Raw genomic sequence first — 26,797 nt, 5'->3', positions numbered from 1 at the left:
CTTAAAAACAAGCCTGTAAAATAAATTATCAAAACATTTTTCCCCCCTTTTATTAAATTTATTTCCAATATACATGTTTAGACAAACCGATACCGTTATTGTTTTGTTTTACTTGTCAACCCATTTCAATTGTTCTATTTGGATGTTTTGTATACAGTATATACGGTCTTGATGTAATTGTATTGCTGGAAGCAATGGTAATGTATTGTGGTGCTATTGTTTACGAAGTGCAACATTGATTGTATCTATTTGATTTTAATATGGACCCCAGGAAGAGTAGTTGTTACCAAGGCAACAGCTAATGGAGATTTTAATAAACAACAAACAAAATCTCACCTCACTATGCAGACCTCTGGAATTCTGACAAATTATTGCCCCACTTGTAATCACACCGTTCAAGTACATTCATCTTGAAGTCAAGCCATGATAATAAACGTGTAATCATGTATAAAACAGGAAGGTAACAGTGCATGAATCAACCAGGTGATATGGTGAAAATAAATTTCCCCTGTGAGTACCTGACAAATTTCCCCAGCCACTGAAATTGTTTCAAATTTAATCAAATCCATAATACAGGACCTGCTGAGGTCCCAGTGAGTCAAAGCATATAAGAAACCGCTCATACATCCTAAATAAAACAGCTGATGGTAGACCAGCTATGAGCGTTGTAATACAAGTCGTATAGTTGTGTGGAGTCAACTTTTTTTTAAAAAGCTGCACTTTGTTTATATGAACAGGGGAAATGTGAAAGGAGACAGTTATAGTGACAAACCCACACAGATTAATCACCATCTCTGCAGTCTCCTGAGATTTTCTGAGCGGTTCAACAATCTTTAAGCTCATTGTTTTGGTTTTTAGGACCACAATATTCCTGCTTTGGTTCACTCACCACTCTCATCAATTATTATTCTTGCAGTAGCAGGCGGCTGTTTTCTAAAGAAATAAAAACTAATTAAACATAGTTAAGCAATTAGCATCTTAAGAGCCAGATATTTCCCTCAGGACAACACAGCAGAAAGTAAGTAAATAGACTTACCTTCATCCGACTGACACTGCTCTCCCTAGGGAAACATGATGTTATGTGTGGCGTAAAATGACCATAATACAGTGTACCTTATAAGTATGGCTTTGTCTTCTAGCCTTGATTTGAAAAAAGAAAAATTAACCAAAATATGAAGAACTTGCTCTAATTGTTCATACACACCTCTTCTCTTTCATCAGCGGATGGGTGTTCTGCATCATTTACACAATTATAATCGCTCATACTTGATGACAAAAGGTTTGGTAAAGAAAAATAATAAAAAGCAGTGGTCTCCACCTTAACTCACAAGAACCTTTCTGACACCTGAGCATCCAACCGTCTCTGCAGCCCCTTATGACTCAAACCTGCAGTTGCCGCACTACAAACAGCTTGACAAGGTGTTCATTTTACCTTTGTTAGTGAGCTCACACTCTGCACTGACAGAGACACAGAGATAGGGTGATGATGGGACCACATGAAAGAGAGCACAGATTTGTCCAAGCTGAGGTATGTGCATCTCCTGCCCTTTCCCCAAAACCTCCCCTACTCATTTACTACAGCAAGTGGCTGCAGTGGAAAAGGGAGCAGGGGAGTAAATTGGAGACTCAGTTCATGGTTCCCCTCTGGTAATTTCTTTAGGTGACGAGTCCCCGGGGCAGAAGAAGTGTTAGTTAATCCCAACGTGTGTGAGGAAAAGCAGCACAATGCTTCAGGGTCAGGTAGAAAGAGTGTGAAGCTATGGTAACCATGCAACCATATGGTGGTGTGTGTGTGTGTGTGTGTGTGTGTGTGTGTGTGTGTGTGTGTGTGTGTGTGTGTGTGTGTGTGTTGGAGGTAGGGAAGGATGGGGAGGATGGGGAGGTGGAATGATGATTGCCATTGGTATTCCAACACACACAGAGACAGGACAGAAGACATCATTCACTCAGTTATATACACAAATACACACACACACACACACACACACACACACACGCACGCACACACACACACACACACACACACACACACACACACACAGTTTTAGGCCATGAGCCAGTATTTCAAGAGCCTGTATTCCCTAGAGGGCCAAGACCAACATCATGATGTATACACCCTCCTTTTCAGCCAGCAGGTTGGAAAAAGAAACAGATCCTTCTGAGGAAAAGGGTTAAACACCTTGTCATGACCTCACACATCATCCCACATCACCCACGAACCCACCCTCACTCATACTCAGTGCACTTATAGTTGGTGGAGGACGGGTGTGCCGCCCCAGTGGCTGTCCCTCATGACTCAACTGTACCTGTAAGGTCTTCCTCTGCTGTTCCACCACATGGGGGCAGTAATGTGTTACTGTAATATGACAATTTTCAAAACAGTTACTGTTTATATTACTGTTATATTACAGTTACTACCCCAAGTAATGCTGTGTTACTGCTTTGCCAAAACGATTTGTTCAGGCAGGTCACGTCGGCCTCTGGCCAATAAACTAGATGAAGGACGGAGGATGAGGTAGAGAGGCTGTCATGGACTCGTGTTTGTGGACTCTTTTTCTTGTGCACCTTTGGTTGCTAGGTCCTTTTTGTCATTTGGTTTGTTCTGTTTTCCTTTTATGTTCCTACTTTCGTTGTTCATCCTCACAGCTGCCTTGCGTCATGTTTGTTAGCTCCTGCCTTGCCCTCAGTGCTTTTCCCCAGCCTTCACACCTGTCATGTATCAATCTCTTTGTGTGAGCTGCAAAATGCTTTCAACTGTGGAAAAATACTTCTAATTTAGATTTAAAGAATCTAAGCAATGTGAAACTGGACAGATGACGTTAAGTGGACAAGAACTTCAGAAGCTTGTCACTGGGTATATCTTAGATATTTCCACAATGGACCCACTCTCATTTTAATGCATTGTAGAGAAAATACCCACAATGTCACGCTGCCACGAAGAAAGACATTTGCTGGCTACCTAGAGAAAATATTCACTGATGGAATGTAATTTGAAGGCCACAGTCAGAGAGGCAGACTTTGTTTCCACCACAGCTGACATCTGGACAGCTAACAACAAAAGCTTTCAGCATGTAACAGTTCAGTGGATAAGCATTTCCATTTTGAAGCTCAACAAGGCCACCATAGCATGTAAAAGAATCAGAGGCATGATTCTTTGATGCTACTGGCACAGGAATAGAATGAATTCATTCATCATATGGAATACTTGGCAAACTTGTCGCCACTGTCAGACAATGCATCAAATTTTGTCAAGCTGTTTAAAATATGTCAGCCTCTCAATTTAGAGGAAGGAGACAGGGATGAGGATGTCACTCTTACTCTCATCACTGAGACTGATGGCCAGGTAACGCTCCCCCAAGATTACAGGTGTGCATTGCATACAATTAACATAATTTCCACCAGTGAGGTTGAGGAATACTTCCAGTGCAGACACCAATGCTGTGTATTGGAGTAGTATTGCACAGCACTTTGGACCAAGGCAAGACTATCTGCAGTAGCATCACAACATTTAGAGGAAGTCAGCCACAGAAAGCTACCACTGCCATCATCAACAAAGTGGAATTCCTTTTAATCACCAAAATTCCCATGATCAAACTGAACAGCCTGTGCATCAAACTGGGCATTAAGTGCCTCAACGACAAGGAGTTAAAAATACCTGCGGGAGTGCTGTACCATCATGAAGCAGCTTATAGCAGCACTGGGCATCTTACAAGATGATAACTGTTAATATGGGACTTTACTACCAACCCTCTAAGTCCTGATGTCAAGGACACTTGCCTTTTTAAAGACAACATCTCAAGGATGACAGCTGGCCTTCCAGATGTCATTGAGAAGATGAGCCTATATTCCTCAATCTCTAATCTTTGTGCAGATGTATTTGGGTAGATGTATGGCACTGCACCATTCATGAACAGAGGGAACAGATCTTACTGCAATATTTGTTTTTATCAAAACAACAGTAGTCAAAATAATTATATTAAACATCACAGCCACAGAGGATTAAAACAAATAAATGGGTCAATAAATGGCCTAAAACAAAATTTAAATCTACGATATTGATTCCAGGATGGTTAAGATCAACAGTGAATACCATGCATAAAAAAATAATTAAAATGAAACAGTAATTATACAGCTATAATAAATAGAAGAAATTATATTTTTCAGGCCGTCCAGACTTGTTTTGCTGGTGTAATGGATAGCAGAGATGCACTTCTTGCAGCTGCCATAGAGATGAGGGTAGAATAGAGCTTGTGAGGGGAGCTTATGACAGCAGAGCATCACACAACTGCTCCTGCAGGACTCTGCCTCTGTGTCCACAACATCAGTCAGCCATGATGAAAGCGAGCCTGAGGACAGCTGCTCAGCAGAAAAAGAAGTAATGGACTATTTGAGGTCAGGGAGGTGTGAGGTTGAGACTTTGAACCAGTTCCCAAATGTCAAAAACATTTACATGAAGTATAACGCTTGGCTTTTTAGTTTAGGAGGTTCGGTGCTCATTCTCAGAAGGACCAGACTTCCTGATAAGAGGTCTGAGAAGCTTCTATTAATGAGATATAATCATTGTTTCACTTCTTACCATTAGGAACTTGCTTAATATAACAGGGCAGAGATAACAAAAAAAGCTGGACATCATATCAGCTGAAATATGGTGTTATGCAACGTTTTTATGTTTGTAAAATCATTAAATAATCCCTGCTTATCTTGTGAAAGAGTATACAGTTAAAAAGTCAGGAGAGACACTTGCTTTATTTTATGTGACTAAAAATATACAGACTGCAGTGTTTGCAGTTATATAGTTTAGTGACAATAAGGGGATTCAGTTCTGAAAGCAGCTTGCTAAACAGGTTGTATATCACTTTTTCAGAAGGGAGGGGTAGGGAAAGGAATGTAGTAATATTGTTACTTTTTAAAGGAGTAACTGGTAAAAAAGTAACTTATTACACTTCTAGAGGAACTTGCCCAACACTGCCAGGGGGTGTTTGGGCAGCGGGGGGTTATTGCATTGCAAGTGAATCTGTCATGGATGAGTTATGAAGAACACCGTTCAAAATCTGAGCATGTACATAATTCAGCACTTTTTGTAGTGGGATTTCTTTATCTTGTCACGGTGGTGACTCAGCCCCAAAGCCCTGAAATCTCCCCAGTGCTTTTATTAAAACTTTCTGTCATGAGGAAATGCTTCAGCAGAAATAAAGGTGGCAGATGAATATTCCCTGGTTGAAATTTGCTGAATGTACAGACACTGCAACTCTGACTGAAAGGGGACTAATAAATGTACAGTATGGTAGCTTTGTCTGCTTTCACATAACATTTTTGTGTTATACATGCAGCTGAGTGAAATAAAATGGCTTGCTTTGTGGCCACAATGTACATTCAGTCATATTCACTGGTCATTCCTTGAAGTTTTGAACCATTATCAAATTAATCTTGGTGAGCATTTATCAAGTGTCTCAGTCCAAAACAACAAAAGCAACAAAAGCAATAACTTGCATGTGTCAACATGACAGTAGTAGAAGAAAAAGTTACCTGGATACAACACAAGTATTTAAATTCAAATGCAAAACCATTATTAACACTAACTGGCACTAAAAGTTGTCCAACTAACAGCCAAACTGAAGCGGCGAGACTCACCAAACTCATCAGGCAGCAGGAGGAATGTTCACAGGCTAACAGGCTATCAAACACTTAGTCTAATTTCTGACTCAGGCGAGCCCCGAAGCCCCCAAGCTGTCTCTCTTCAGTATTCTCCAGCATTCTGGAAGCACTTCGGGAAGTGTTGAGGGCAGTGAGTATGTACAAGACCTTGGCAGCAAAGCACATCCAACTATGATATGCTCGGAGGATAAAATATGTATTAATTAGTCACTATCCACATTGCTTAAAGCTAAATGCTGTCACACAGTACCCTGGTGAGTTTGTATGGCTTGCAATCAGCCTTGTGTTAAAACAATGCAAGAGGTTGTATTGGTAGGGGGTATTTTATTAAGGTACCAGTGAGACTATGAAATATTATCCAGGAAGTTTAGTCGGAACTACAGATTAATGCATTGAAAGGCTTTTCAGATGCTGTAACATTCTCACAGGCAGGATAATACAACTCTTAGAGTACACAGTCAGCAATATTCCTGTTATAAAATAATCCACTAGGAATATGTGTTTACCTGTATGTGATTAGCCAGCACAGTACAGTACCTTGCTGGATGCAGTTCAATGCACACCCCCATTCAAATGAATAAGATGGCTGGCTTTTTTCTAACAGAGCTAATGTCGGTCTGAACGCCGCCCAACACAATCAAAGGTTGAAATGCTTCCATTTATATAGCTGACAGTTAGTTTGAAAAGGTAACAGCTGAGTAGGCAGGAGAAGGTGAGAGCATCTGTCAATGTTGGACATTAGAGTGTATGAGTGTGGGGTGAATATTCCTGGAGTTGAATGGATTTAAAAAATAATTGTTAGAAAAATAACCGTTGATGCATTTTTGCCAGCACTAGAGCTACATGCAGATTCCTTAATTTCCTCAACATGCAGTGAATTTACAGAAAAGCAAGCTGCATTCATGCAAATCATGGTTTATTTTTTTATTGATTCATTCACTTATTTAAAAGGTACAGATGGCAGAGCTACATTTAAGACATATGTATGTTGCAGTGCATCGCAACACATTGGCACCACAGAAATAGTTCATATTCCTCATCTACAGTATGAAGGCACCTCAGTTAACAGAGGTCCAATTGAAAGATGAGCTGGACAATGGAAGAGAATGTGTGAATCTTAGGAGTGATTCTGAGTTGCTTTATGAATACAGAGCCAGATTTCTATTGATGTTAAAGGAGTTATTGTTAACAGCACCATGTGATTATGTTACTGTGAGCCTGAAGTCACAGTCACTGGTAAAAATGAAGGGAGGGAAAAAAAACTATGAAATCAAATTCCTTGCACAAATGAAGCAATTCCCCAAACAATCAAGAAGCAATATGCAAAGAAATGTGATTTTTCATCTCTGGGACAAATAATGGGCACATCATTTTGAGAGAAAAACCAGTTCATGCCATATTGAAATGAAAACACAACTATTCTAAAATAGTAAAACAAACTGATGAATGCCCTCGGCAGAAACCTCTTCTAACAGAGTGTGTCTGAGTGTAAAAACATACATCCTGGTGTAAAAGTTACATTAGTGGTGTTACTTCTTAGCCCTGGTTCTCTCTTCAGCTTTTCACTTTCTTGCTATAGCACCATGATTTCCTTCCCTAATCCCCTTGCTAATAACTCTTCTTGACTGTCTAACCTCATTCCATCACCACAGGGCATAACATTTGGTCTCTGTCTTTGCTCCCTCTCCTCCTTCTGTTCTCTAGACCTTTCCATATGTCCCCACCTGCCCCGGGAGTCTGAAGTTTTGTGAACTCGACTCACAAGGCTGGAAACAATTGAGAGAATGTGGCATGAGCTTGGCATGTCGACTGACAGGCCTGTTGGCTTGTTGGCTGACGAGCCTGTTGTCAGTTATACTTCTATCGCTCCAACTATCAGTCTCTATCCTCTGTATCTAACTCCTCTGTATCTATCTCTATTCTGCCTTCTACCCTTTATGTCACCCTGAATTTGTCACTTTCGTGGTTGATGGGTTGAGGGTTGATGACATTCAAAGCTGCTTCTCTCAGCTACCCTCCAGCCCTGCCTCTAAACCTACTGCTACCTTTTTATGTAACCTTCCTGTAAGTTTTTGCATTAAGCATTTTAAGATGAGTAAATAACTATTTTACTGCATTTGTGATATTTAAAGCAGGCATATAATGCTCTTTGTTATTTTTATACTGTTAAGATGTCAGATGTCTGTGTTAAACATGGTTTTTCTTCCAAAACCTGAGGATCACATATGTAAAATGCTCCCTGCTCTCAGTGGTTTGTTTGCAAAGAACTTCTTCCTGGTGATGACATCAAGTTGTTCCTATATTCTGTAGCCTTTGTTGCTAAGGTTGATCCATGGGTTGTCAGCGTTGGGATCAGATTCTGGCTCAAACATGTACAAATGTTTTTGAGAAGTTTCAGTCAGAACAGAATGGACTCATCAGGAGAGGGGGCTTAAAGAGACAGCAGGTAAAATGGCCTGTTTCAGACAAAGGCTGAACTAAGGGACTGCATAAAGGTCCAGTATAAGATGAATGTTTTTATATTACTTTGCAAACAATGCAAAAGGTTATACCAGTTCCACATTTGCATACTTTCTCCAACATGTTTCTTTATCTCTTTTGCATCCATAATTGTTCTTCATGAAAGACTGTTACATAGACTGAAAACAACATACTAAGAAAAGCAGGGACCACTGTTGGTGGCTGTGCATTGTCTCAGGTAGCTCTGAAATAAGATCTAGCACATCGGGTTTGAGTAGTAGATCAATGAGTTTATAGAATTTTCAGATGCCAACCGGTTGCCAGAGGCCAAGCATTTTTGGCCTATGAGACATGGTTTTACAACTGTGAAGCTGTCAGAGTGGCAGTTGTTTTATCTTTTGCCACAATGATCATGGCAACAGTGAAAATAACAGCATTCATGTTGCATGAACACAGTAGTTTCAAATGACTGAAGGGAGCTTTTTTATGCTTTTCTGATACCAGTCTGAACCGTATGCTGTTGGTATTTACCTAAAATCTAGGTTTCACATGCCTTTGATTGGCCATCACACTGTGTGGCTGGATGATGTTGCATTGAATTGTGGCAAATGTTGAGCCAAATTGAACTTTTTTTGGGCCAACAACCCTGTGTTTTTTGCCAGAGCCTGTTGTATTAATGCCGTGGTCTCACAGAAATTCATTAAAGGCTACGCTTTTTTTATGCAACATGTTTTTTGAACCTTTGTCTAATTTTTAGCACTTTAAAAATGCTTTCATCAAAGTTAGATGAGAAGGTTAATGCCATTCTCACATCTATCTTTTAAATATGAGGCAGTTGGCTAGAAGCCAGTTAGCTTAATTTAGGACAACCAGCAGACACTTCTGTACTCCTCACCCAATTCCTTCTTCCCTTCTCTAGACCAGTGCTGATGTGCACAACCTCCTGACTACACTACCATCCTCTTTGAAGCCAAAGGCATATCATCCATCCATCTTCATGTCAGCCACTCCTCCACAGAAGAAATCCATTTTCAGCCTCCAATCCAATCTGAAAACAGCCCCAAATCTTCCCTTCCTTTTGTCTCCTAAACAAGCTCCATTTGGTCTGTTCTGTCAATGGCACAACAGCCTCTACATCAGCTCTGGCTTCAAACAGCTCCACAGTGTTGTACTTTGTGCTGCCCCTGTCTTTCCAGAGTGCCAGAAATCACAGTTTAGCCTATAGTGGAGGTGTCTGACATTTAATTCAATAAAACATCAGTGAAGACACCTGCAACATACCTGCACTCACGCATTGTAACATTTACATTAGGTGTCTGATGAACGATGCTGTCTATTTAACTGTCCTACAATTTGATTATGGCCTAAATTGGACTTTTGTGCTTATGGCAGAAAGAATTGTTGCATCAAAACCCTGTGGTAAATGTTTTCACTCAAAAATATTTAACTGGAGACCCTCCATGATCTTTAAACTCAATCTTGCATCCACAACATACAGTACATCTCATTCCTGTCACCCCCAATTTTTCAAACTATTGTTACAGCAAAAATGGTCAACAGTCCTTTCATTTTCCATGGTGTGATTTCCAGCTGCCATACAAAGCTTTAAGCCTTAGCCATCTTCAATCTAAAGTGCAACTGCCCCCTGAAACACTGACCTACGGCTTACTGGGACCTTTGCAGGCTACCTTTCCCTCTTCCTCTACAGATTATCTTATCTGCCTCTCTTCTTATACTCTCCCCAATGATGGCATGTGGCCGCTCAATTCTAAACCAGGCTGCTACTGCACAAGGATGTGAAAGGATTTGCACCCTGACATCACCAGCTATAGTTCAGGTCTGTGACCACTTAGTCAAGCAGCCTGTTGAACCTGCAGAATGGAAGCTGGATCAGTGGTGTTGGTGTGAAGTCAACACTACTATGTTGTAAACCTTGAGTTTCACATTAACCTGGTCACTTTGGCCAGTTTTACGTCTACAACTGGCTGTTCTACATGTGGCAACTATTATAATACTTGGAAATTAACATTAAGCTAAATTACCTGAGGCAATTCATTAAATCCAAATTATAAGTCTTAAGACTGAATATCATGACTTTTGAATACAATTACCTCTATCTCGTTTATAAAGGAACACACACATACAACAACTTGGCAATAAACCAAGATATGTATTGAACTACCCAGGCATAGGGATGATTATGGAACACTAAGCATATATGCATATATGCATATATACGACTAGAATGAATGAATGCATGAATGAATGGATACATTAAATTGACAGGATGAATTAATAAGGAATGAAAGTTGTTAAAAAAACAAGTAACAAATGCATAGGGGACAAATAACTTACTAAAGCTAACTAACAAACTACCAACTAACTCAAAAAATGACTTAGAACCAGGTCATGCCATCAACTCTTCAGACAGAGTGCATGTCAGATGGTTAATTTCCTACTTCATGGTGATAAAGGGTTGATTATGAGGCGCACTCCCCGGAGAGTTCAGCATGGCGATGCAGACTCTGATCTTTGGCGGGGAGGGGGTTGGCGAGGTGACAGCCAGATGAGAACCGCTGCAGGTTCAGTGAAACAGCTTTGGTTCACTGCTTCTCGGGAGGGTGAATCCAGTCTCAGACAAACTGAGGTCATACAGCAGACACACAGCAGGAGTATGGGTTCCAGGTTTGATGCATTCGAAGGCATAATGCTTGACGCTGAGCTCTAATGACCAAAATGGGTCCTTTTTTGAAAAAGTCTACAAGATATAATAGGAGGGCAAATGACATGGCTTGTGTGACATATTAGTTGAGAGTTCCTTTTTTTCTTGAGATTGTAAAGACAATGCCCAACATGCAAGATGGGCTTTAACAGCTGGCAAGTTGATATAAACTAGTTTGCACACACTTACGCATATGTACACTTAAGCAACTTTAACATTCAGACTTGTGTTTCCATCCAACTGGTCAATGTAAGCCCAATCTTCTTTTTGCTCTGTTTTTGCTCTCTATCAACTCCTGAGGAAATATATATCTCACTCTTATAGCTACCTGCTGCATTTAAGAAGGATACTATGAGAGCACTGAGAGTGAAGGAAAACAGTAATGTTACAGCCGGGTAGCTAAATAATGAGCTGAAAGTCATTATGAACTATAAACCTCCTAAAGCTGAGGGGAGCTGCAGAATCACTGATTCTTTAGCAAATTTTTATAATAAAAAATATGATTCATTGCCACTTAAAGGAGGGAAAAAATCCTTAGGCTTTTCTAATATTGGTGTCTTCCTTTTGAACTATATTGACATCACAAAATTAAATAAAGGATGTCTTTATACTTGCTTGGGAAAGGTGTATATTGTAGTTAACTTGTATGGTGCTACCCATTTGTAGATTTCCCACATGAAGTCTAAACCAAACTATGCTTGGACTTACAGATAGCTGCTGCAGTAACTAGCACAGGGTCTGCCACTACAAGCATCTTAGCGTCTTTTTCCCTCTATAGTCTCCTTCAACTTGGTCTTCACTACCCAACATAATGGCTCCCTGATGGTGGGTTGACCTCTTCTCTTCAGTCAGAATAGCAGAGTCACTACCTCTGTCTGAAAACTCTAATCCCTTCAAAGAAAAAAAAACCCACCTTGCTCTCTTTGCTCTTATTTTCCAACCCAGCTCCTTTCACTTTTACAGAAATTCAATGTTCATATAAAAAAAAGCTTGTCAGGGCACAGTGACTTTGGACTTTGCAGTTCTTCACATTTATGAACCTGTGTGTCTGGAATGGCCTGCTGCTGTAGTTGCTGTAAATATAATTATACAATGTCTGGAGTACAGTGGTGGAACAATGTAGTAAATGACTGCTGACTCTCCCTTGGGAATGATAGGGTTCAAACCTCATTTAGATTGGAAAAGAATAATAATGGCTAATGTGTGCTAATGTGTTGTGATGTGATTAACCTGATTAACATTACCTGATTGATGGTGTCAGTTGTCAAATATAATTGGGGGTCAAAGGTTTTATGGTCCCGTAAGTAACATTTTTATTATGGAAGAAGCTGTGTAGCTATTTTAGGAATTCTACTTGCAGAACTGTGACAAACCATTCCAGCAGAGATGATAACTAATGACGGAAGGCTATGTTTACAAAATTAATATTTTTGTGCTCTAGTTACAGTGTACCAGGTTTTCAGCTCAGATAAGTAGTATTTTAGAAAGTATTTTAAGGTATTTTTTACAGCCAACTAAAGATAGTTAGCATCAACTCTGTGAATTGGTTGAAAATTCTGAGTTTTTAACGTTACTCGCAAAAGATATATAGGTATTAGTGTTGCACGGTCTACCAGTAAGCACAGTATACCGCGGTGCCAAAACGTCACGGTGCCTACTATATCATAATTTCTACACAACGGTACTATCGTTGAACACAGTGCCAGTGGGACCCATAAAAACAAATCTGGCTTATGAGCACAGCTGAATTGTCCCATCTCATCTCTGCAGCTGCAGTCACTCACTCACAAAACACAGTCATGGCAGAAGCAGCAGACCTGAGCAGCAGCAACTCTGAAGATACAACACCAGCGCTGATAAAGAAAGCGAACTCCAAAAGCCATATTTGGAATTACTTTGGTTTTAAAAAAGACAAAACAGGCAAGGCAATTGATGATGGCTGTCTGGTGTGCAGGAGATGCCACACAATTATACAAGCCAAAGGTGGAAATACCTCAAACCTAATTAAACACCTGCAGTGTCGCCACCCCGACCTGCATGTTGAATACTAAGGAGCTTGTGAGGTTAGTATGGCTCTATTTTGTTGTACGTATTGTATACAGCAAAAAAAATTTCAGTCAACTTCAAAGGACTGAATAGAGCAGTAGCCGAATTTATTTGTTTGGATCAAGTTCCAATATACACAGTGGAGAAGTCTGGCTTCAGGGAATTGGTGAAGAAATTAAATGGTAGATATGAGCTTCTTGGGAGGAACTTCTTCATGTATTCGGAAATCCCCAAGCTTTACACAGAAATCAGAGGGAACAGCTGTTGGGGCCCAACAAGTACTTCTCCTGTACTACTGATCTGTGGACCAGTAGGGCCATGGATGCCTGTCACTGTCAGTGTTGCCAGGTGGGAAATGTAGGATTATCGTACAAGAGACATACAATTATCGTATTTTGAGGGAAATTATCGTACACCCATCATAACCAAAATAGCAAGTCTATTGATGTGCTATAGTCACTCCAGTGTTGAATAGCGTCTAACAGGCACTCACGGCTTGCAACAGGTCTCAACCACCCGGCAAATTGGCTCTCCCACTGTTTTCTATAAGTTTGTAGGCGATGCTGCTTACTTCAACTCTGCCCTGCCGTCTTCTTAGCCTCTCCTTCTTCTCCTCCTCCCCCAGGTTCTCTCATTTTCTTTTCCGCGCTTCTTCCAGACCGGGCGGCTCTGCTTCTTCTTTTCTTTTTTTTCCTTTTCCTCACTCATGGGGTTAGGGTTAGTTCACATTTAGAAAAGCATGATTGGCTTGAAAATTGTCACATGGAAACAGATGCCTTTAGGGTTCACAAAAAAAATCCGACAGACAGTTGCGGCTGATTACAACATTTTTGGGATTATTGATCGTACATCGTACAGAGGGCAAAATTATCGTACAAATACGATAATTATCGTACACAAAACTGGTCACTATACAGATGATAACAGAGAACTGGCAGATGGATGCATGGTGCTTGGGGTGTTCTGAGCTGAACACTGACCACAACGCTGAAAGCCTATTGGAGGCCCTGGATGAAATGATGGAAGGCTGGCTTTTGAACAAGAACAGGATGTCAGCTGTCACTACTGACAATGCATCTAACAACATAAAAGCTACACCCTGTTTCGGACACATTCTAGATTTGGCCACTGACAAAGCACTGGCCATTGACAGGGTCTCATCCAGCCTATCAAGGCTACAGAAAACAGTTTCGGCCTTTTCAAGGTCACAGGGACAGTAACATCACCACCCTTGAAATGTTGAAGATGGTGCTTGACCCACAGCAACGGTTCACAGATACTCTCAGTGGAGAGAAGCTCCCTACTATTTCTGGGATTCAGGTGGTCATGTGGGAAATATCCTCTTGCCTTTCTCCATCTGAAGATGACAGCCATCTCGCCCATGAAATGAAGGAGAAAGTTTTATTGGATCTGAAAAATCGATATGCAGAAGTTCTGAATGTTTGTGAAAATACCCCACAGACGGACTATTTAAAGTAGGGCTGACTACACAAGCACACGCACTCTGCCACTGTAAGCTTGTGAGGTTGTGACGTTTTTAAAGTCAAACCTCTCTTGCTCTATGAGAGCTAGCTGAGTGCTGGTTTTGCGCCTGATATTATTGGATAAATTCATGTTCATGTTGTCTACAATTGACTGCTGATTATTCTGTTACTCACCATTGTGTTCCTTTCTCAGGAAACATTTGCCAAAAAAAATATTTGAAGTGGGTTTGTTGTTTCAATTCAAACTTTAATAAATGTTATTCATAAAAATATTGGTTTGAGTCTTTTTATTTTTTACTTAACCAGTAGAGTTACAATGTAATGCATTAAATGTATGTTTATCATGCACCAACCAATATTAAGTAATTCTAACTTGTGTAAATATATTGCATGTTCATAAAAACAATAATAATAAAAAAAGGCTGTGGTATCGTGATACTACCCGGAACCGTGATACTTTGGCTGGTATAGTATCGTGGGTATTCATTTTGGTATCGTGACAACACTAATAGGTATAAAGATTAGAACTCTGACTCTACCATTGACAACTATCAGCATCAAAAAAGTCAACATCCTCACTAGTTAATGAAACACACAAGCTAGGAAAAATGAAATAAGAGAAATGTTTTTGTTTTCTGTGGTAGAGTAGAGCTAGTTAGCCCTGACGAAGTACTACTAGCTGTAGTTAGCTAGCTGTTTTATCAAATTGCTATTTATTTCTAACACAACTTCGTTCAAATGTTTAAAACATAAATATATAATGGGTTACTTGAATAAACCTATCTTGGGAAAGTGCCCCAAGTTTAAAAGAGAAAAGATCTGCTAGTGTTAGCCTAAATTCTGATAGCGGTTGTTAGCATTCCCATTCAGGACTGTACTTCTGCTTTCGCACAGTAGATGCATCAGTCCTGAACAGAACTTTCTTTAATTTGTTATGCCATCCAATCTTAGGCTGGGAGGGTTAGGGTTAGGTAGTTAGTTGTCCATGCTAACATTTGCAGTGCAGCTTAATCTATTGTTTAGATATTTTCTCTTGCATTTTAGATTTTTCAGGATGCAATTTAAAAGACACAGATGAGAGTATTGCACCGACTGCAGCCCCATTCACATGTAAACATGAAGAAATCCAACACAACTGGTCAATGGGAGATTTGGTGCTGGTTGGGAAGGATCAAAACCAATTTATACATCAGTTTTAGACATTTATTCAAGTACTGGGGAAGAAGGAAACATTCTTATCACCAACAACACCATCAATCCTATTTAGCTGCCTTTTACTTTGAACCTTTTTTGTTTTGTTTTTTTTTTGTTTTCCAAAGGTGAATCCCACATTGTGTTTAGAGTGTAAATACAAAAAGGCTCACAGTAGCATAAATTGTAAAGCAACAAATATCCCTATTTTACTGTAACTGACCAAAAGCACCCAGCAGACTTTATAAAGACAGTATATCTTCTCTTGTATGAAGCGCCTACATAGCTTGGGGCTTGTTGCAACACAGCAATAAGCAGAAATCCCTGCTGAGAGCTGGCAGAGATCCCAGCATTCTATATTTACAATCGTCAGTGTTTTTAAGTGGCAAACTCCAACTGACAAGCTGATGCTCTGCATTACACACGGCAGCAAAGAGTAAAAGCAGAATTTAAAATAAGTTCAGACTTTCTCGAAGATTTCTATAAAGTTTTGCTGAGGTACAAAGAAACAGAAAGAGATGATGTGAAATTCATGTACTTGGATGTCAATAGATGGCAGAAAAACTATAAGGAGAGTGATGCAAGAGGACATTATTTCCTGCTCAACTGCCAGGGCTTAGAGGAGCATTTTGGGCAGCTAAAGTGAGTTCCAGTATATGCGCTCAGAGGACATTATGAATTATTACACATTTTATTATGTGTCTTCTGAGGCAAAACACATTTTTATGAGCCCATCATTTAGGAAAAGCAACCAAGAGAAGCAGATGCTCAGGCTGATGCTCAGGCTAACCGGATGTTACCTGACAAAGACAAAAACAAAAACCAAGACACTCTATGACAGTTAGGTTCATACTGTTGACTGTTCTGGGCTCTCTAGACAGACGACAGGAGGCTTCAAACTTTCACCGAATTCAAAAGAAAGCATCTGCGCCAACAGAGTGAATAATGGCATATTTCCAACAAATTATGTCCATATGCAAATACCTTGCTTTACCTCAAGGTTCACTGCCAATGTTTTTCAATTAGATATTCCAATGATACAAGCACATAGCAACTAAAGTATGATTAAAGGTTGGATTGGGTTAGGTAGGTGTACCAGTAAAAGTAAAGAGTTGAGTTTATCATTGTAATGTGTGATTGTGCACAAGGCCGTAACCAGGATTTTTAAAATACCGAGGTCAAAAAGAAGACCTCAATTTGATGTAATCCATGATACATTTATACTGCTTTCTTGCTGTGCATTTCTCAGTCATGGTCACTCTTGTGGTCGAGTTCTTTCTTATCAGTTAAACCAACTCCTATTTCAGTATTCTACAACTTGGTTGCATATTTAAAAATTATAACTGCAATATATTATTGTCTTTGTTTGTTCTTAAAATGTGGAATGGAGCACGGCCTGCTGGGAAAGGGAGAAAAGGACTCATCCAATGAATTAACAGTTTGTAAAATCGGGTTAACTCCAATTCACAAATGTAGACAGCATATTTCTGCTGATTTTCAAGTTGCAGTTCACATCTACTGCAGCAAATATTTTTTCTGGAAGTGAGCACTATATAACTGCCACTTAAAAATCTCCAGTAATATGTTGTGTATTTTTGTGAATCTGCTGACAAAAGCGCAACACAGCTGGAACTGTTCGGTAAGGAAACCAGTTGGGATATAACACCAGGGCCAGTGAAAAAATTCACAGTGGATTTCCGCCGCTGGCTATAGCCGACTACTTTCGTTTTGACATGGCAGCGGTATCTGCAAATACGTGTCACGTGACGGTCTGTTGATGCAAGGATAATTGTCTCGTCGGTTATTTTCACTTCACAATGAAACGAAACAAAACATGACCTCGGTGTCCTCAATGGTAGGATTGTACACTGTTTTGGCCTAGTAATTGTGCTGTCTTGTGGAATGTAATCATTGGTATTGTTAAGAAGTTTACTGCTTCTTCCTTGCCTTGGTATGTCAGGATAAGATGGAAGATTTGAATTTTGGGACCATTGCCTTGACCCTATAGGTCTGTGTGTCCTCAGGAATGCTCATGTTGACTACATTAATTAACACTCTGTCTGATGGTGACCAGGTTTCTGACCTGTGCCCACATATGGGTAGTGTTGGGGGTCTTGGAAAGGGCAGGATATTGTTAGGTGTTTTTATTTTATTTATGGCTGAAGGCTCAACTTTCCTGTGTCTGGGGGATGTGTGACCCTTGTGTGACATGACTTTTGGGTAATAAATATGCATGAATGCAAATGTATTTCTGGCTGATTGCCATTGGCTGTAGTGATATATTTTAGTATTGTTAAAATCATTGTCATAGTTTAAAAGAAATATTTCAAAACTAACAAATCATACAAAGATGATACATGTGACTGAATGTTTCCATTGAAGATAAGAAGCAGAATCTTGCAAAACATCTGTGCAAAATGAACAAATCTAATAGCAATCTGTTCTATAGTAAGTGTTATTCCTTGTGAAACAGTTATTATGCAAGTGGATATGTAACATAATTGGAATAATCATTTGTAGGAATCCCACATCTACATCTCCTACCTGTACAGAAGGTATTACGAAACAAGCTCTCTGTCAGTAAACTGCACTGAAGTGTTTGTGGCTTTAGTGAATTGCACAAAATACCAGGAAAGACTGGATATCTATAGAACAGGCCACAAGACTTGACTAGAATGCTGTTTACGGCACACGACGAGGCACATTTAATTGCTTGACATATTTTCCTACAGCATACATTTAAGCAGCCCCAGTAGTTCAGTAGTTAATTAGAAGTCAGTAGTTATCTATACAAACAGCAATTACAAAGCATGTGGGTTTGACGCACACTCTATCATCCACTTAGCTAGACAGAAATGATTTACTGTCAGACAGGTGCTGTGTGTCTGGAATTATTTTCGGAGGGAAAAAACAACACCCAGAAAACTAACAAACTCTGTTTTAAAATCTGACAGTGGAGGAAGATATAGAGAGGAGGAAGAGTCATGAGCTTCATAGCACTCAAAGCTGTTTCAGATAAAACAACTGTTTTCCTCAGTTTTTGGACCAAGATCTGAATTTTTCTTTTTCGTGGAGCAAGTCTTTCTATAGAGGCAAAGCAGAGAGAAGCAAGCTGTGTTTTTGATGGCAAGGGAATAAAAGACAATGATGCGACATCAGGCAGTGTTTCAGACGTCCTTTCCTGAAATACCTCAGGAAAATGTTAAATGACTTTTAGAAACAAGACGAGAGGCAAAAAATAGTCTCGCACACAGACTTCACTTGTAGTCTTTAAGTCGGGACCTAAGCCACAGGCAAACAAAAGAAAGATGAAATATAAGCTTTGTTATTTCTAAAAATATTCCAAAAAATAATGAAGTAGCTGTAGGTGAGACATAGAAGTACTCTTGGAAGTTGTTTCAAAATCAGACACTTTTTTAAAGTTTGTGGTGATGATGAGATTTTGATGAGAAATTTCCCTGCAGCTATGATGTTCACTTTCTATGAACTTAGAATGGTATAAAGCTACAATGGAAACTTCATTAACAAGTAACAATGAGTCTCAGAAAATGAGTGCAGTCCATGACTCTCACTGCATTTTTAATTGAAGCTAAAAATATAAATAAAATAACTTTTTGGTTGCTTTCACATCATACCCAGTTAACACTCTGACAACAGCTGCCATAAACCGAAGTGTTGTTATGTTTGCTTTTCTGTCCTCTGAACTGAAAAAAACTGCTTTAGCTCCTTGGAGAATTAGGCATATGATACAATATGCCAAATTCCTCTGAAATAAAGCCCGTCCGGAGCTATGGGAGCTCCCAGGAGGTCTTCACTGTCCTTCCTCTGTGGGGTTGTGAGTCCCAGCCACACATGATGTAGGCCCACTGTGGCTACACTCAGAATCAGGTTATTAATCTGGCCCAGAAAATCAGCCTGTTCTGCTGTGTGAGGAGGGAGATGACGTTCAGTGGTGTATTAGCCGCAGCGATGCCTAACATACCCAAATTGTTAGCTGCCGTGGCCAGCTGCACACCCAGCCAGAATATTTTATCAAAATATTCCAGCGTGTCCCTGTTCTGCTTCTTGCTTGCCATCCAGCCAAATGAGTGTGGAATCAGGAGAGCTGGGAGGGCTATCTTCTACAGGGGCATACCAGGACAGTTTGCCTCTTGTGTGTGACCCTTCACTCTCAGGAGGGAAATCAGGCCTGCCACTGGTAACTTCATTTTCAACGGCTCCTTCCAGGATGCTTCAACACACTGCCAGATGTCTGGGAGAGGAGGTGAAACAAAAAGGTGGGTTGAGCTGGAAAAGCCATGCTAGAAAGACTTCAAAAAGCCAACCGACTGGAAATCATGGTGAATTCAAGTCAGACGCAGGTGAAAGGTTGCCATCATTGTCCATTGTCCAAGGTGAAGCTACTCAAAGACTCTCAACCAAGGTGTGCAGTGGTGGCAGAGGGCAGGATGAATTGATTAACTCACAATCGCCTTGGAAGTCAATGTCAAGCTCTACACAATGGGCAGGAACCAGCTTGGGGCAGAGCTTCCATTCAGATGTAAGATTAGTGAGCTGATTGATTTCTGCCACTGAAGGGAGAAAGAAACACTAGGCACATCCTTACTGGCCGGCTACATACATGCAGTTTTCAGCATGCAGTACATTTCATTGGAGGAGAGTATTACCCATAGAGTTCAGAAAAGGGTGGACCCAGTGCAAGATTCTCTGTTAATACTAAATGCTTCTACCTTCATATAATTTAGCAGTTGTTCCCAACCCCTTTTGACTTCTGCCTCCTTAAAATGAAGCAACCTCTACTCACAACCTATATTACAGGCCGAATATGTGGTGAGCAATGTATACGGTGTGCAATTTTATGACTGTTTCAATTATTAGAGACCTAGAGGCTTAAAACGATTTTGGGCTTTACCAGAAAAAAGCAAAAACTGATACCGTAAAAATTACTGTAGCAGAAATATGATCTTTCTTCCCTCTAACATTACTCATCTCACAACCTTTCTAGCTTATCTCGCTACCATGTAGGGGGTCTTAACCCCCAGCTTGTGGACTACTGATTTAGATGCTTCCAGCTTTCTGTAGAGGCTTGCGCCATGTGACAGATCTCTAAATCCAAGTGGCAATTACAGTCTAACACAGCTGGAAGTCAGGTTTCGCTCTCTTACTGTGTTGCAAGAGAAGGGAGGGAAGCATCCTTTACTTTATTAACACACACACACACACACACACACACACACCATTTCACAGTTGCTCCTCTATTGCACACTTACAGTAAATATGCTTGGAAAGTCAATACACTCATCCAGGTCACAGTGTTCTATATTAGATTTACCCCTATCTCACACACGCATACACACTTTGTACATTGTGTCACTGCTTTTAAAATGACCTTAATTAATTTAACTTCAAAAGGCTGCCACTTCTGGATAAAAGAAGAACACAATTACAGAAGGAGAGTGAGAGAGATGTGTCAAACACTTCAGTATCTGACTGAATGGGAGAGCGGTGCCTTTACTTTCCCTGTTTATGATCTGTTGAATTTAGAGTGTTCAAAAGGAAAATAGTTCAGAGTCTTTTCTCAAATCTGTGCTTTTAGTTTATCATCCTAGCTTTCAGTAGTCTTCAATTGATAACAGGTTAATTTAGTGTTTTATTGCTACCTTTTATTTTTGCATTTACTGCATCTGCCAAATACCTTCTTTTTTTGTTGCTTGGAGTGGAATTGCCACTTCATCTTATTTAAGAGTTTGCACTTCAGCTGACAATTAAAATGCTTGAAGGGTTTTTACATCAACTGACACTTCAACTCCTTTCAGATGCTTCTTCATCTTCTTTCCATCACTTACATTCCAGCTGAAACTTCATCTCCATTACGCTGACACTTCTTTCACAACTTACACCTCGACTGACACTATCATCTTACAGTTTTACCCTTGAGGATACACTTGAACCGCCACTAACTTCAATTTCACACATCAACTTCAATTGATATTTCCACTTTTCTTTGTAGTGTAAACACTTCCACCAACACTTTCACTTAAATACTTGCGACTCACGTTAACGCAGCTTAATTCAAAAACCTTAATTTTTTTTTATTACAAATGAGTGAACAGGCTGTAATATAATGTAAAAATTAAGACCTTCCCTGATTTTCTGCTTGTTTGTAATAGCCTTTGGACCCAGACCCATTTTTTTCTCCATTAAAATGTGACTAGCCATTCTCTTGCTAATGTCTAATCTAACACAACAGAAATGGTGCTTTCAATGTTTAAAGTCCATCCTGAAACAATAGTCAGGCGTCTAAATTAACACTGACACGTTCTCTCATTGTAATCACTCCTCCTATTTATACTGGCCATTAAAAGATTCCTTTACTAATGCATCTTTAATGTAAATGATGAGAAGCAAAAATCCATTAAACTCCTTCTGTGCAAATGTATTTTAAAGTTTCTCTGAAGTTAATATGAAGCTATCAAGTCATCAGCATTAGTCAAATTAATTGAGTCTTTCAAAGTTAGTCTTTTTAGTGTCAGAGTTGCTCTTTTTGTTCTAATTGTTCCACCACAGTTCTAAAACCAGGGAAACACAAAGAGGTAAGTCTGTTATCCATTTAATTTTATTAACTCTGTTACACGCACCCCCTTTCATTTCTCTTCTCCTTTTCCACTTTCAGGTGCTCCTGATGAGCTGGCTGATTAGTGTGTGGACCTGCTTCTCTCCCCCTGGCATGCAGCCCTGACTACCTGAGATTTTCTTTTGGTGTTTCTTCTTTAGTTTAATTTTCATTAGGGTGGGGGCCTTTTACTGCAGCTCTGTTTCTTTAGATTAGATTACATTTTCTTATAGTTCAGTGGAAGTTCTGGGTCTTATGGCCTGCTGCTGGTTCATAGACTTCCTCACCTTTTGTTCTTTTTGGCAAGGCCTAGTTTATGGCAGTATTTGCTGTTTTGGAAAATGTATATTCTAGTATGGTGTATCTACATTTAGCCATCTGTTTTGTACTGTGGTAACTGCAGCCTCATATTAGCAACAAGAAAGAACTTTGAAATACATTTTTGCACAACATATCTGTGTGGAGATGCTGTGAATTTTGACCCCCATCCAGAAAGGAATCTTTTAGTTGCCAATAATAGTAGGAGGAATTATTACTGTGAGCAAAGCCTCTTTCAATGTTCATACTATTCTTTTGTGAACATACCCTTTAACTTCTGATATTGCTTCTGTTTCAATTCCCACTCCCACTAGTTCCGCTGTTTAGATTTCAGGGACAATTAATGAGCTTCAACTTAAGCTATTTCTACCATAAAAAGAGATTTGAGCAACTCAATATTTCAGGATATTTAGTCTTAAATGTCTCAACTGGATTTTTTCAAGACTGAGCACATATACGTGTTCTCCAGAAAATGTATCCTTTTTCGGTTTCCTTTTTTCATCAGACGTGTGCTCTTCTCACCAGTTAATACAATAGTGATATAAGTGATTCACTTAGCCTGAAATAAATTGAGCCTCAATCACTAAAATGATTTTGCGGCACTCTTGAACAGCTTTATAACAAGCCGCTGAATAGAGTCCAACAGAGCTGCTTTCTTTTCATACACTGATAAACACAGCAGCCAGACACATTTGAAGTGTGCATTTATCTGGTCACTTGTACAAACAATAGGACTGGATATTGATTTACTGGGAGCAGGGGATAAGCACAGCAAAAATGGCACGCTTGCAAAATCCTGACAACACTGAAGTGACTTACATGCATACTATAATAGAATACAAACTTGCAAACACACTCTGTAAGTCAGTGCAGTCAAGTCGTCTCTGGAAGCCGAGAATGAAACAGCGATGTGCCTGAAAACAAAGATAAGAGAAAATGTTTCAGGCTTAAGGCGGTATCAGGAAAAATATCAATGCGTAAAATCAACTATGGGAAAAATCCCCATTCACTCATCTATATTATATTTTTCATAAAATGTCAGTTTTACTTTTGTACTTTTTATTTTTTATCATTCTGGTTCTAGTGTTACTGTCACAAGTCAAAAGAGCTCAAGACTCCGGTCTGAGATAACTGAGTCTAAGCACATGCTTTTTGCTTCGTTGGTGATGGTCTTTAGGCTTCTGGTAGGTCATTGGCTCTACTTCTGATCCTGCTGAGTGCAACAGTGCATAAGGAAAGATATAGAGTGCTTATTGACATCAAGTAGCACACTCCTTGGCCGTCATCTTGGAGGTCTGACTCTTTCAAAGAAAGTGGCTGTGTTGCTGAGAGTATAGATTTTTTCATTTCTCCTATCCTTTTTTTCCAGCTTTTCCTATAGATTTAGGTAACTAAAGGTAGCCCCAGTGTGCCTCTTCCCACCCACTTCCTCTTATTCCTCCTGGGGGATCCAGAAATGTTCCCACCCTGGAGCGCCATTTCATTGGACAGGCTCAGAATATCCCCCAGGCATGTTCGCAAAGTGTCTAGTAGGCACCCTCATCAGACACTAACACCACCTCAATTGGCTCCTCTAAATGCAAAGCAGCAGTTATATTCAGAGCTCTTTTCAGATTTCTGAGTTTCCCACCCTGGATAAGGAATTTAATGTTGGCAAGTTATATATGCGATCCCATTCTTTCAGTCAATACCTAGAACTCATGACAGTACAATATGTGAGATTTTCCATTTTACTACAACTGTCCAGTAAAAATCCTCCATCATTGTGGTTACTGCACCAATCTACATGTCGTTTCCAAGTCCCATCACAGCCTCACTTGTGAATAAGACTGAGATATTTCCAGCTTCAGTCACAGGTGCTCAGAGCCTATTATCATATGAATTAAATCCACAATATTCCCTAGCCCACTAGCAGGTGTTTTCATTGTCTAATCTTGGGCCATGCATATTTTTTACCATGATCTTTTCCTAGCGTTAAGGCGGTAAACAGCCCTGTATTAAAACAATGGTGGGGGCTGCATTGGTGGGATGTGTTGTTTTAAGTACAATGAAATACTATCAAGAAAGTAACCTAATTGAAGTAACATACTATCTAATGTCTAGTTATCACAGTGGTAACAATTTTATTTTTTCGACCCAACACTGGCACTGTACAATAAGGTGCACCTTGCCAGTCAGCCAATGTTCAACGCAATGTCCCCCATTCAAATGAATGAACAATGTAGAGCTACTGTCAATCTGTACACAGCCTTACTGTACTGTAGTGTCTATTGTGATGCCATTTGTAGGTCATGTGTTGGAGATGTGTCTAATTCTTCACTCCTTTGCAGGTGAATGAGCTAGGCTGATTGCAGTAACTCAGGGCACCTGGGCCCAGCAGAGACTCCTCTGTCTAATTCAGTGTGAGCTCTTGACCTCCCTGCTGACTATCTCTCCTCTGTTTCTCCCCACAGGCGCCATGCTTGGTTTGGTTTCCAGCATGCTGCTTCAGTCATAGTTGATTTGCTTTATGCATCTCTCAACACCTTCACACACGCACACGCACACGCACACGCACACACACACACACACACACCCTTTTGTTGTGGCCACTTGAGCCAGGTTATAACACTACACACAGATATTGTAGAAAATGAGTCTTAAAAATGTCAGAATGGGATGTAAAAAAAAAAAACATTGATGGGATTTTGAAGAATCCTTCAATATCAATGTTCTTGTCCGGCAATAAATTGTGAAGTCATCTGGTTTCTCCACAGAATGCTCGCTTAAAAAATTATCTTTCTGCAATATCTGCAGATGACAACTGCAGTTCAATCAAAAGAGACAAGTGAACGAAGCAAAAAGAATAGTTTATTATACAGATGATATTGATGATAAAGTGTTGTCAAAAGTCTTTGCTACTTAGTCTCTACAAGGAAATTTTGAGTCGAGAGAGATCAATCCTGAGTAGCAGCAAGATAAATGCCCCCATGGAGTCCAGACACTGATGGTGGTGGCTCATGACTTCTGCTAAGACTGATAAGGATGATGAGGTTGATGAAGTGATGCACTGATGAATCTGTTGTGACGTGGTGTGAAAAATGGCACTGTGAAAGCACAAGGCAGAGAGGGAGAAAACATATTTTAAAAGATGTTGTGTCTCAAATCACATTCTTCTGTGTAGTACACTGTGTGCACTCGGTACTTAATTGTGCAGTGCGCAAATTTTGAAATCTGAGGTTAGTGTTATCTTAAATCAAACACAGCCATTGCGCACTTACCAGAGCGCATTTAGCTAGTAAGCAAGCTAACGTTAGCAAGCTAGTATTAGCATTTACGTTATCGTTTGTGGTACCAAATCATTACAGACTGCTATATTAACCCAAGAGACTTACTGATTGCTTATATGTGACAGTATAGTAGTGCTTAGTGCAAAACAACAACATGTATAATGTATTTGTATAATGCTGCAATGTTCACTCAACTTTTTCCTGTTTGAAAAGTCTCTTAACACCCACTGCGTAGCCAAGATAGTGACTGTTGAGGGCCTGAGGTGTCCACACTCAATTTTTTGACCATTTTGAATGCACCATCTGGGTACTTAGAGTGCACTGCATTTTCCCATACTTCTCAGTGTGAATGCATTTATGAACAGCTTGGATTTGAGACACAGCACCAGCTGCTAAAGGTGTGTCACCCTGTATTGGTTAGATGTGATCAGCTGACACGAACACTTGACGTCTTAATTGACGCCCAGGGGAAATTATGAGCATTATGTGAAGGTTCGGAATGACCAATGGTTTGAGAAATAAAACAGACCTGAGCATGCAAAAAAAGACCTTCATTATGTTTAACACTTAACACACGCCCCTGTTTTTTATGCTGTTAGCCTAAACGACATGCCCAAGTTGTGAGCAGCACAGATCCCACATAGTTTGAGACTCAGAGATGTGTCTGGTATCATTGGAAAGGAAACACTCTCAGGATTCTTGTAAAAGTGTCTGTGTGATTCTGTGACTTACTGACAAAGAGTGGCAGAGGTTACAATGATGGGGTTGTTTACTCGCCCATAGGTTTGCCTTTACAATGACATGTGTACAGACATTCAGGGCCCTCTCAGCAGGATATAGACACAATGAGGCCACAGCCACATGTCTTGGCTTCATGCAGTCCAAATTTGGAGTCAAAAGACCAAAAGATGAATTTTTCAGAATTATTTTTCAACAGGTATGTCCATGCGTTTTCCTCAGGTCCTTTTTGGAGACTCCAAATGGACACTTGGTTTCCAAAGCTGTATAACCACAATCAAACACCTATAACGTCACATCC

This window comes from Scomber japonicus, chromosome 16, assembly GCF_027409825.1.
Source record: "Scomber japonicus isolate fScoJap1 chromosome 16, fScoJap1.pri, whole genome shotgun sequence".
Classification (NCBI taxonomy): Eukaryota; Metazoa; Chordata; class Actinopteri; order Scombriformes; family Scombridae; genus Scomber; species Scomber japonicus.
The sequence above is the reverse complement of the archived record's forward strand: the minus strand, read 5'-3'. Positions refer to the sequence as shown.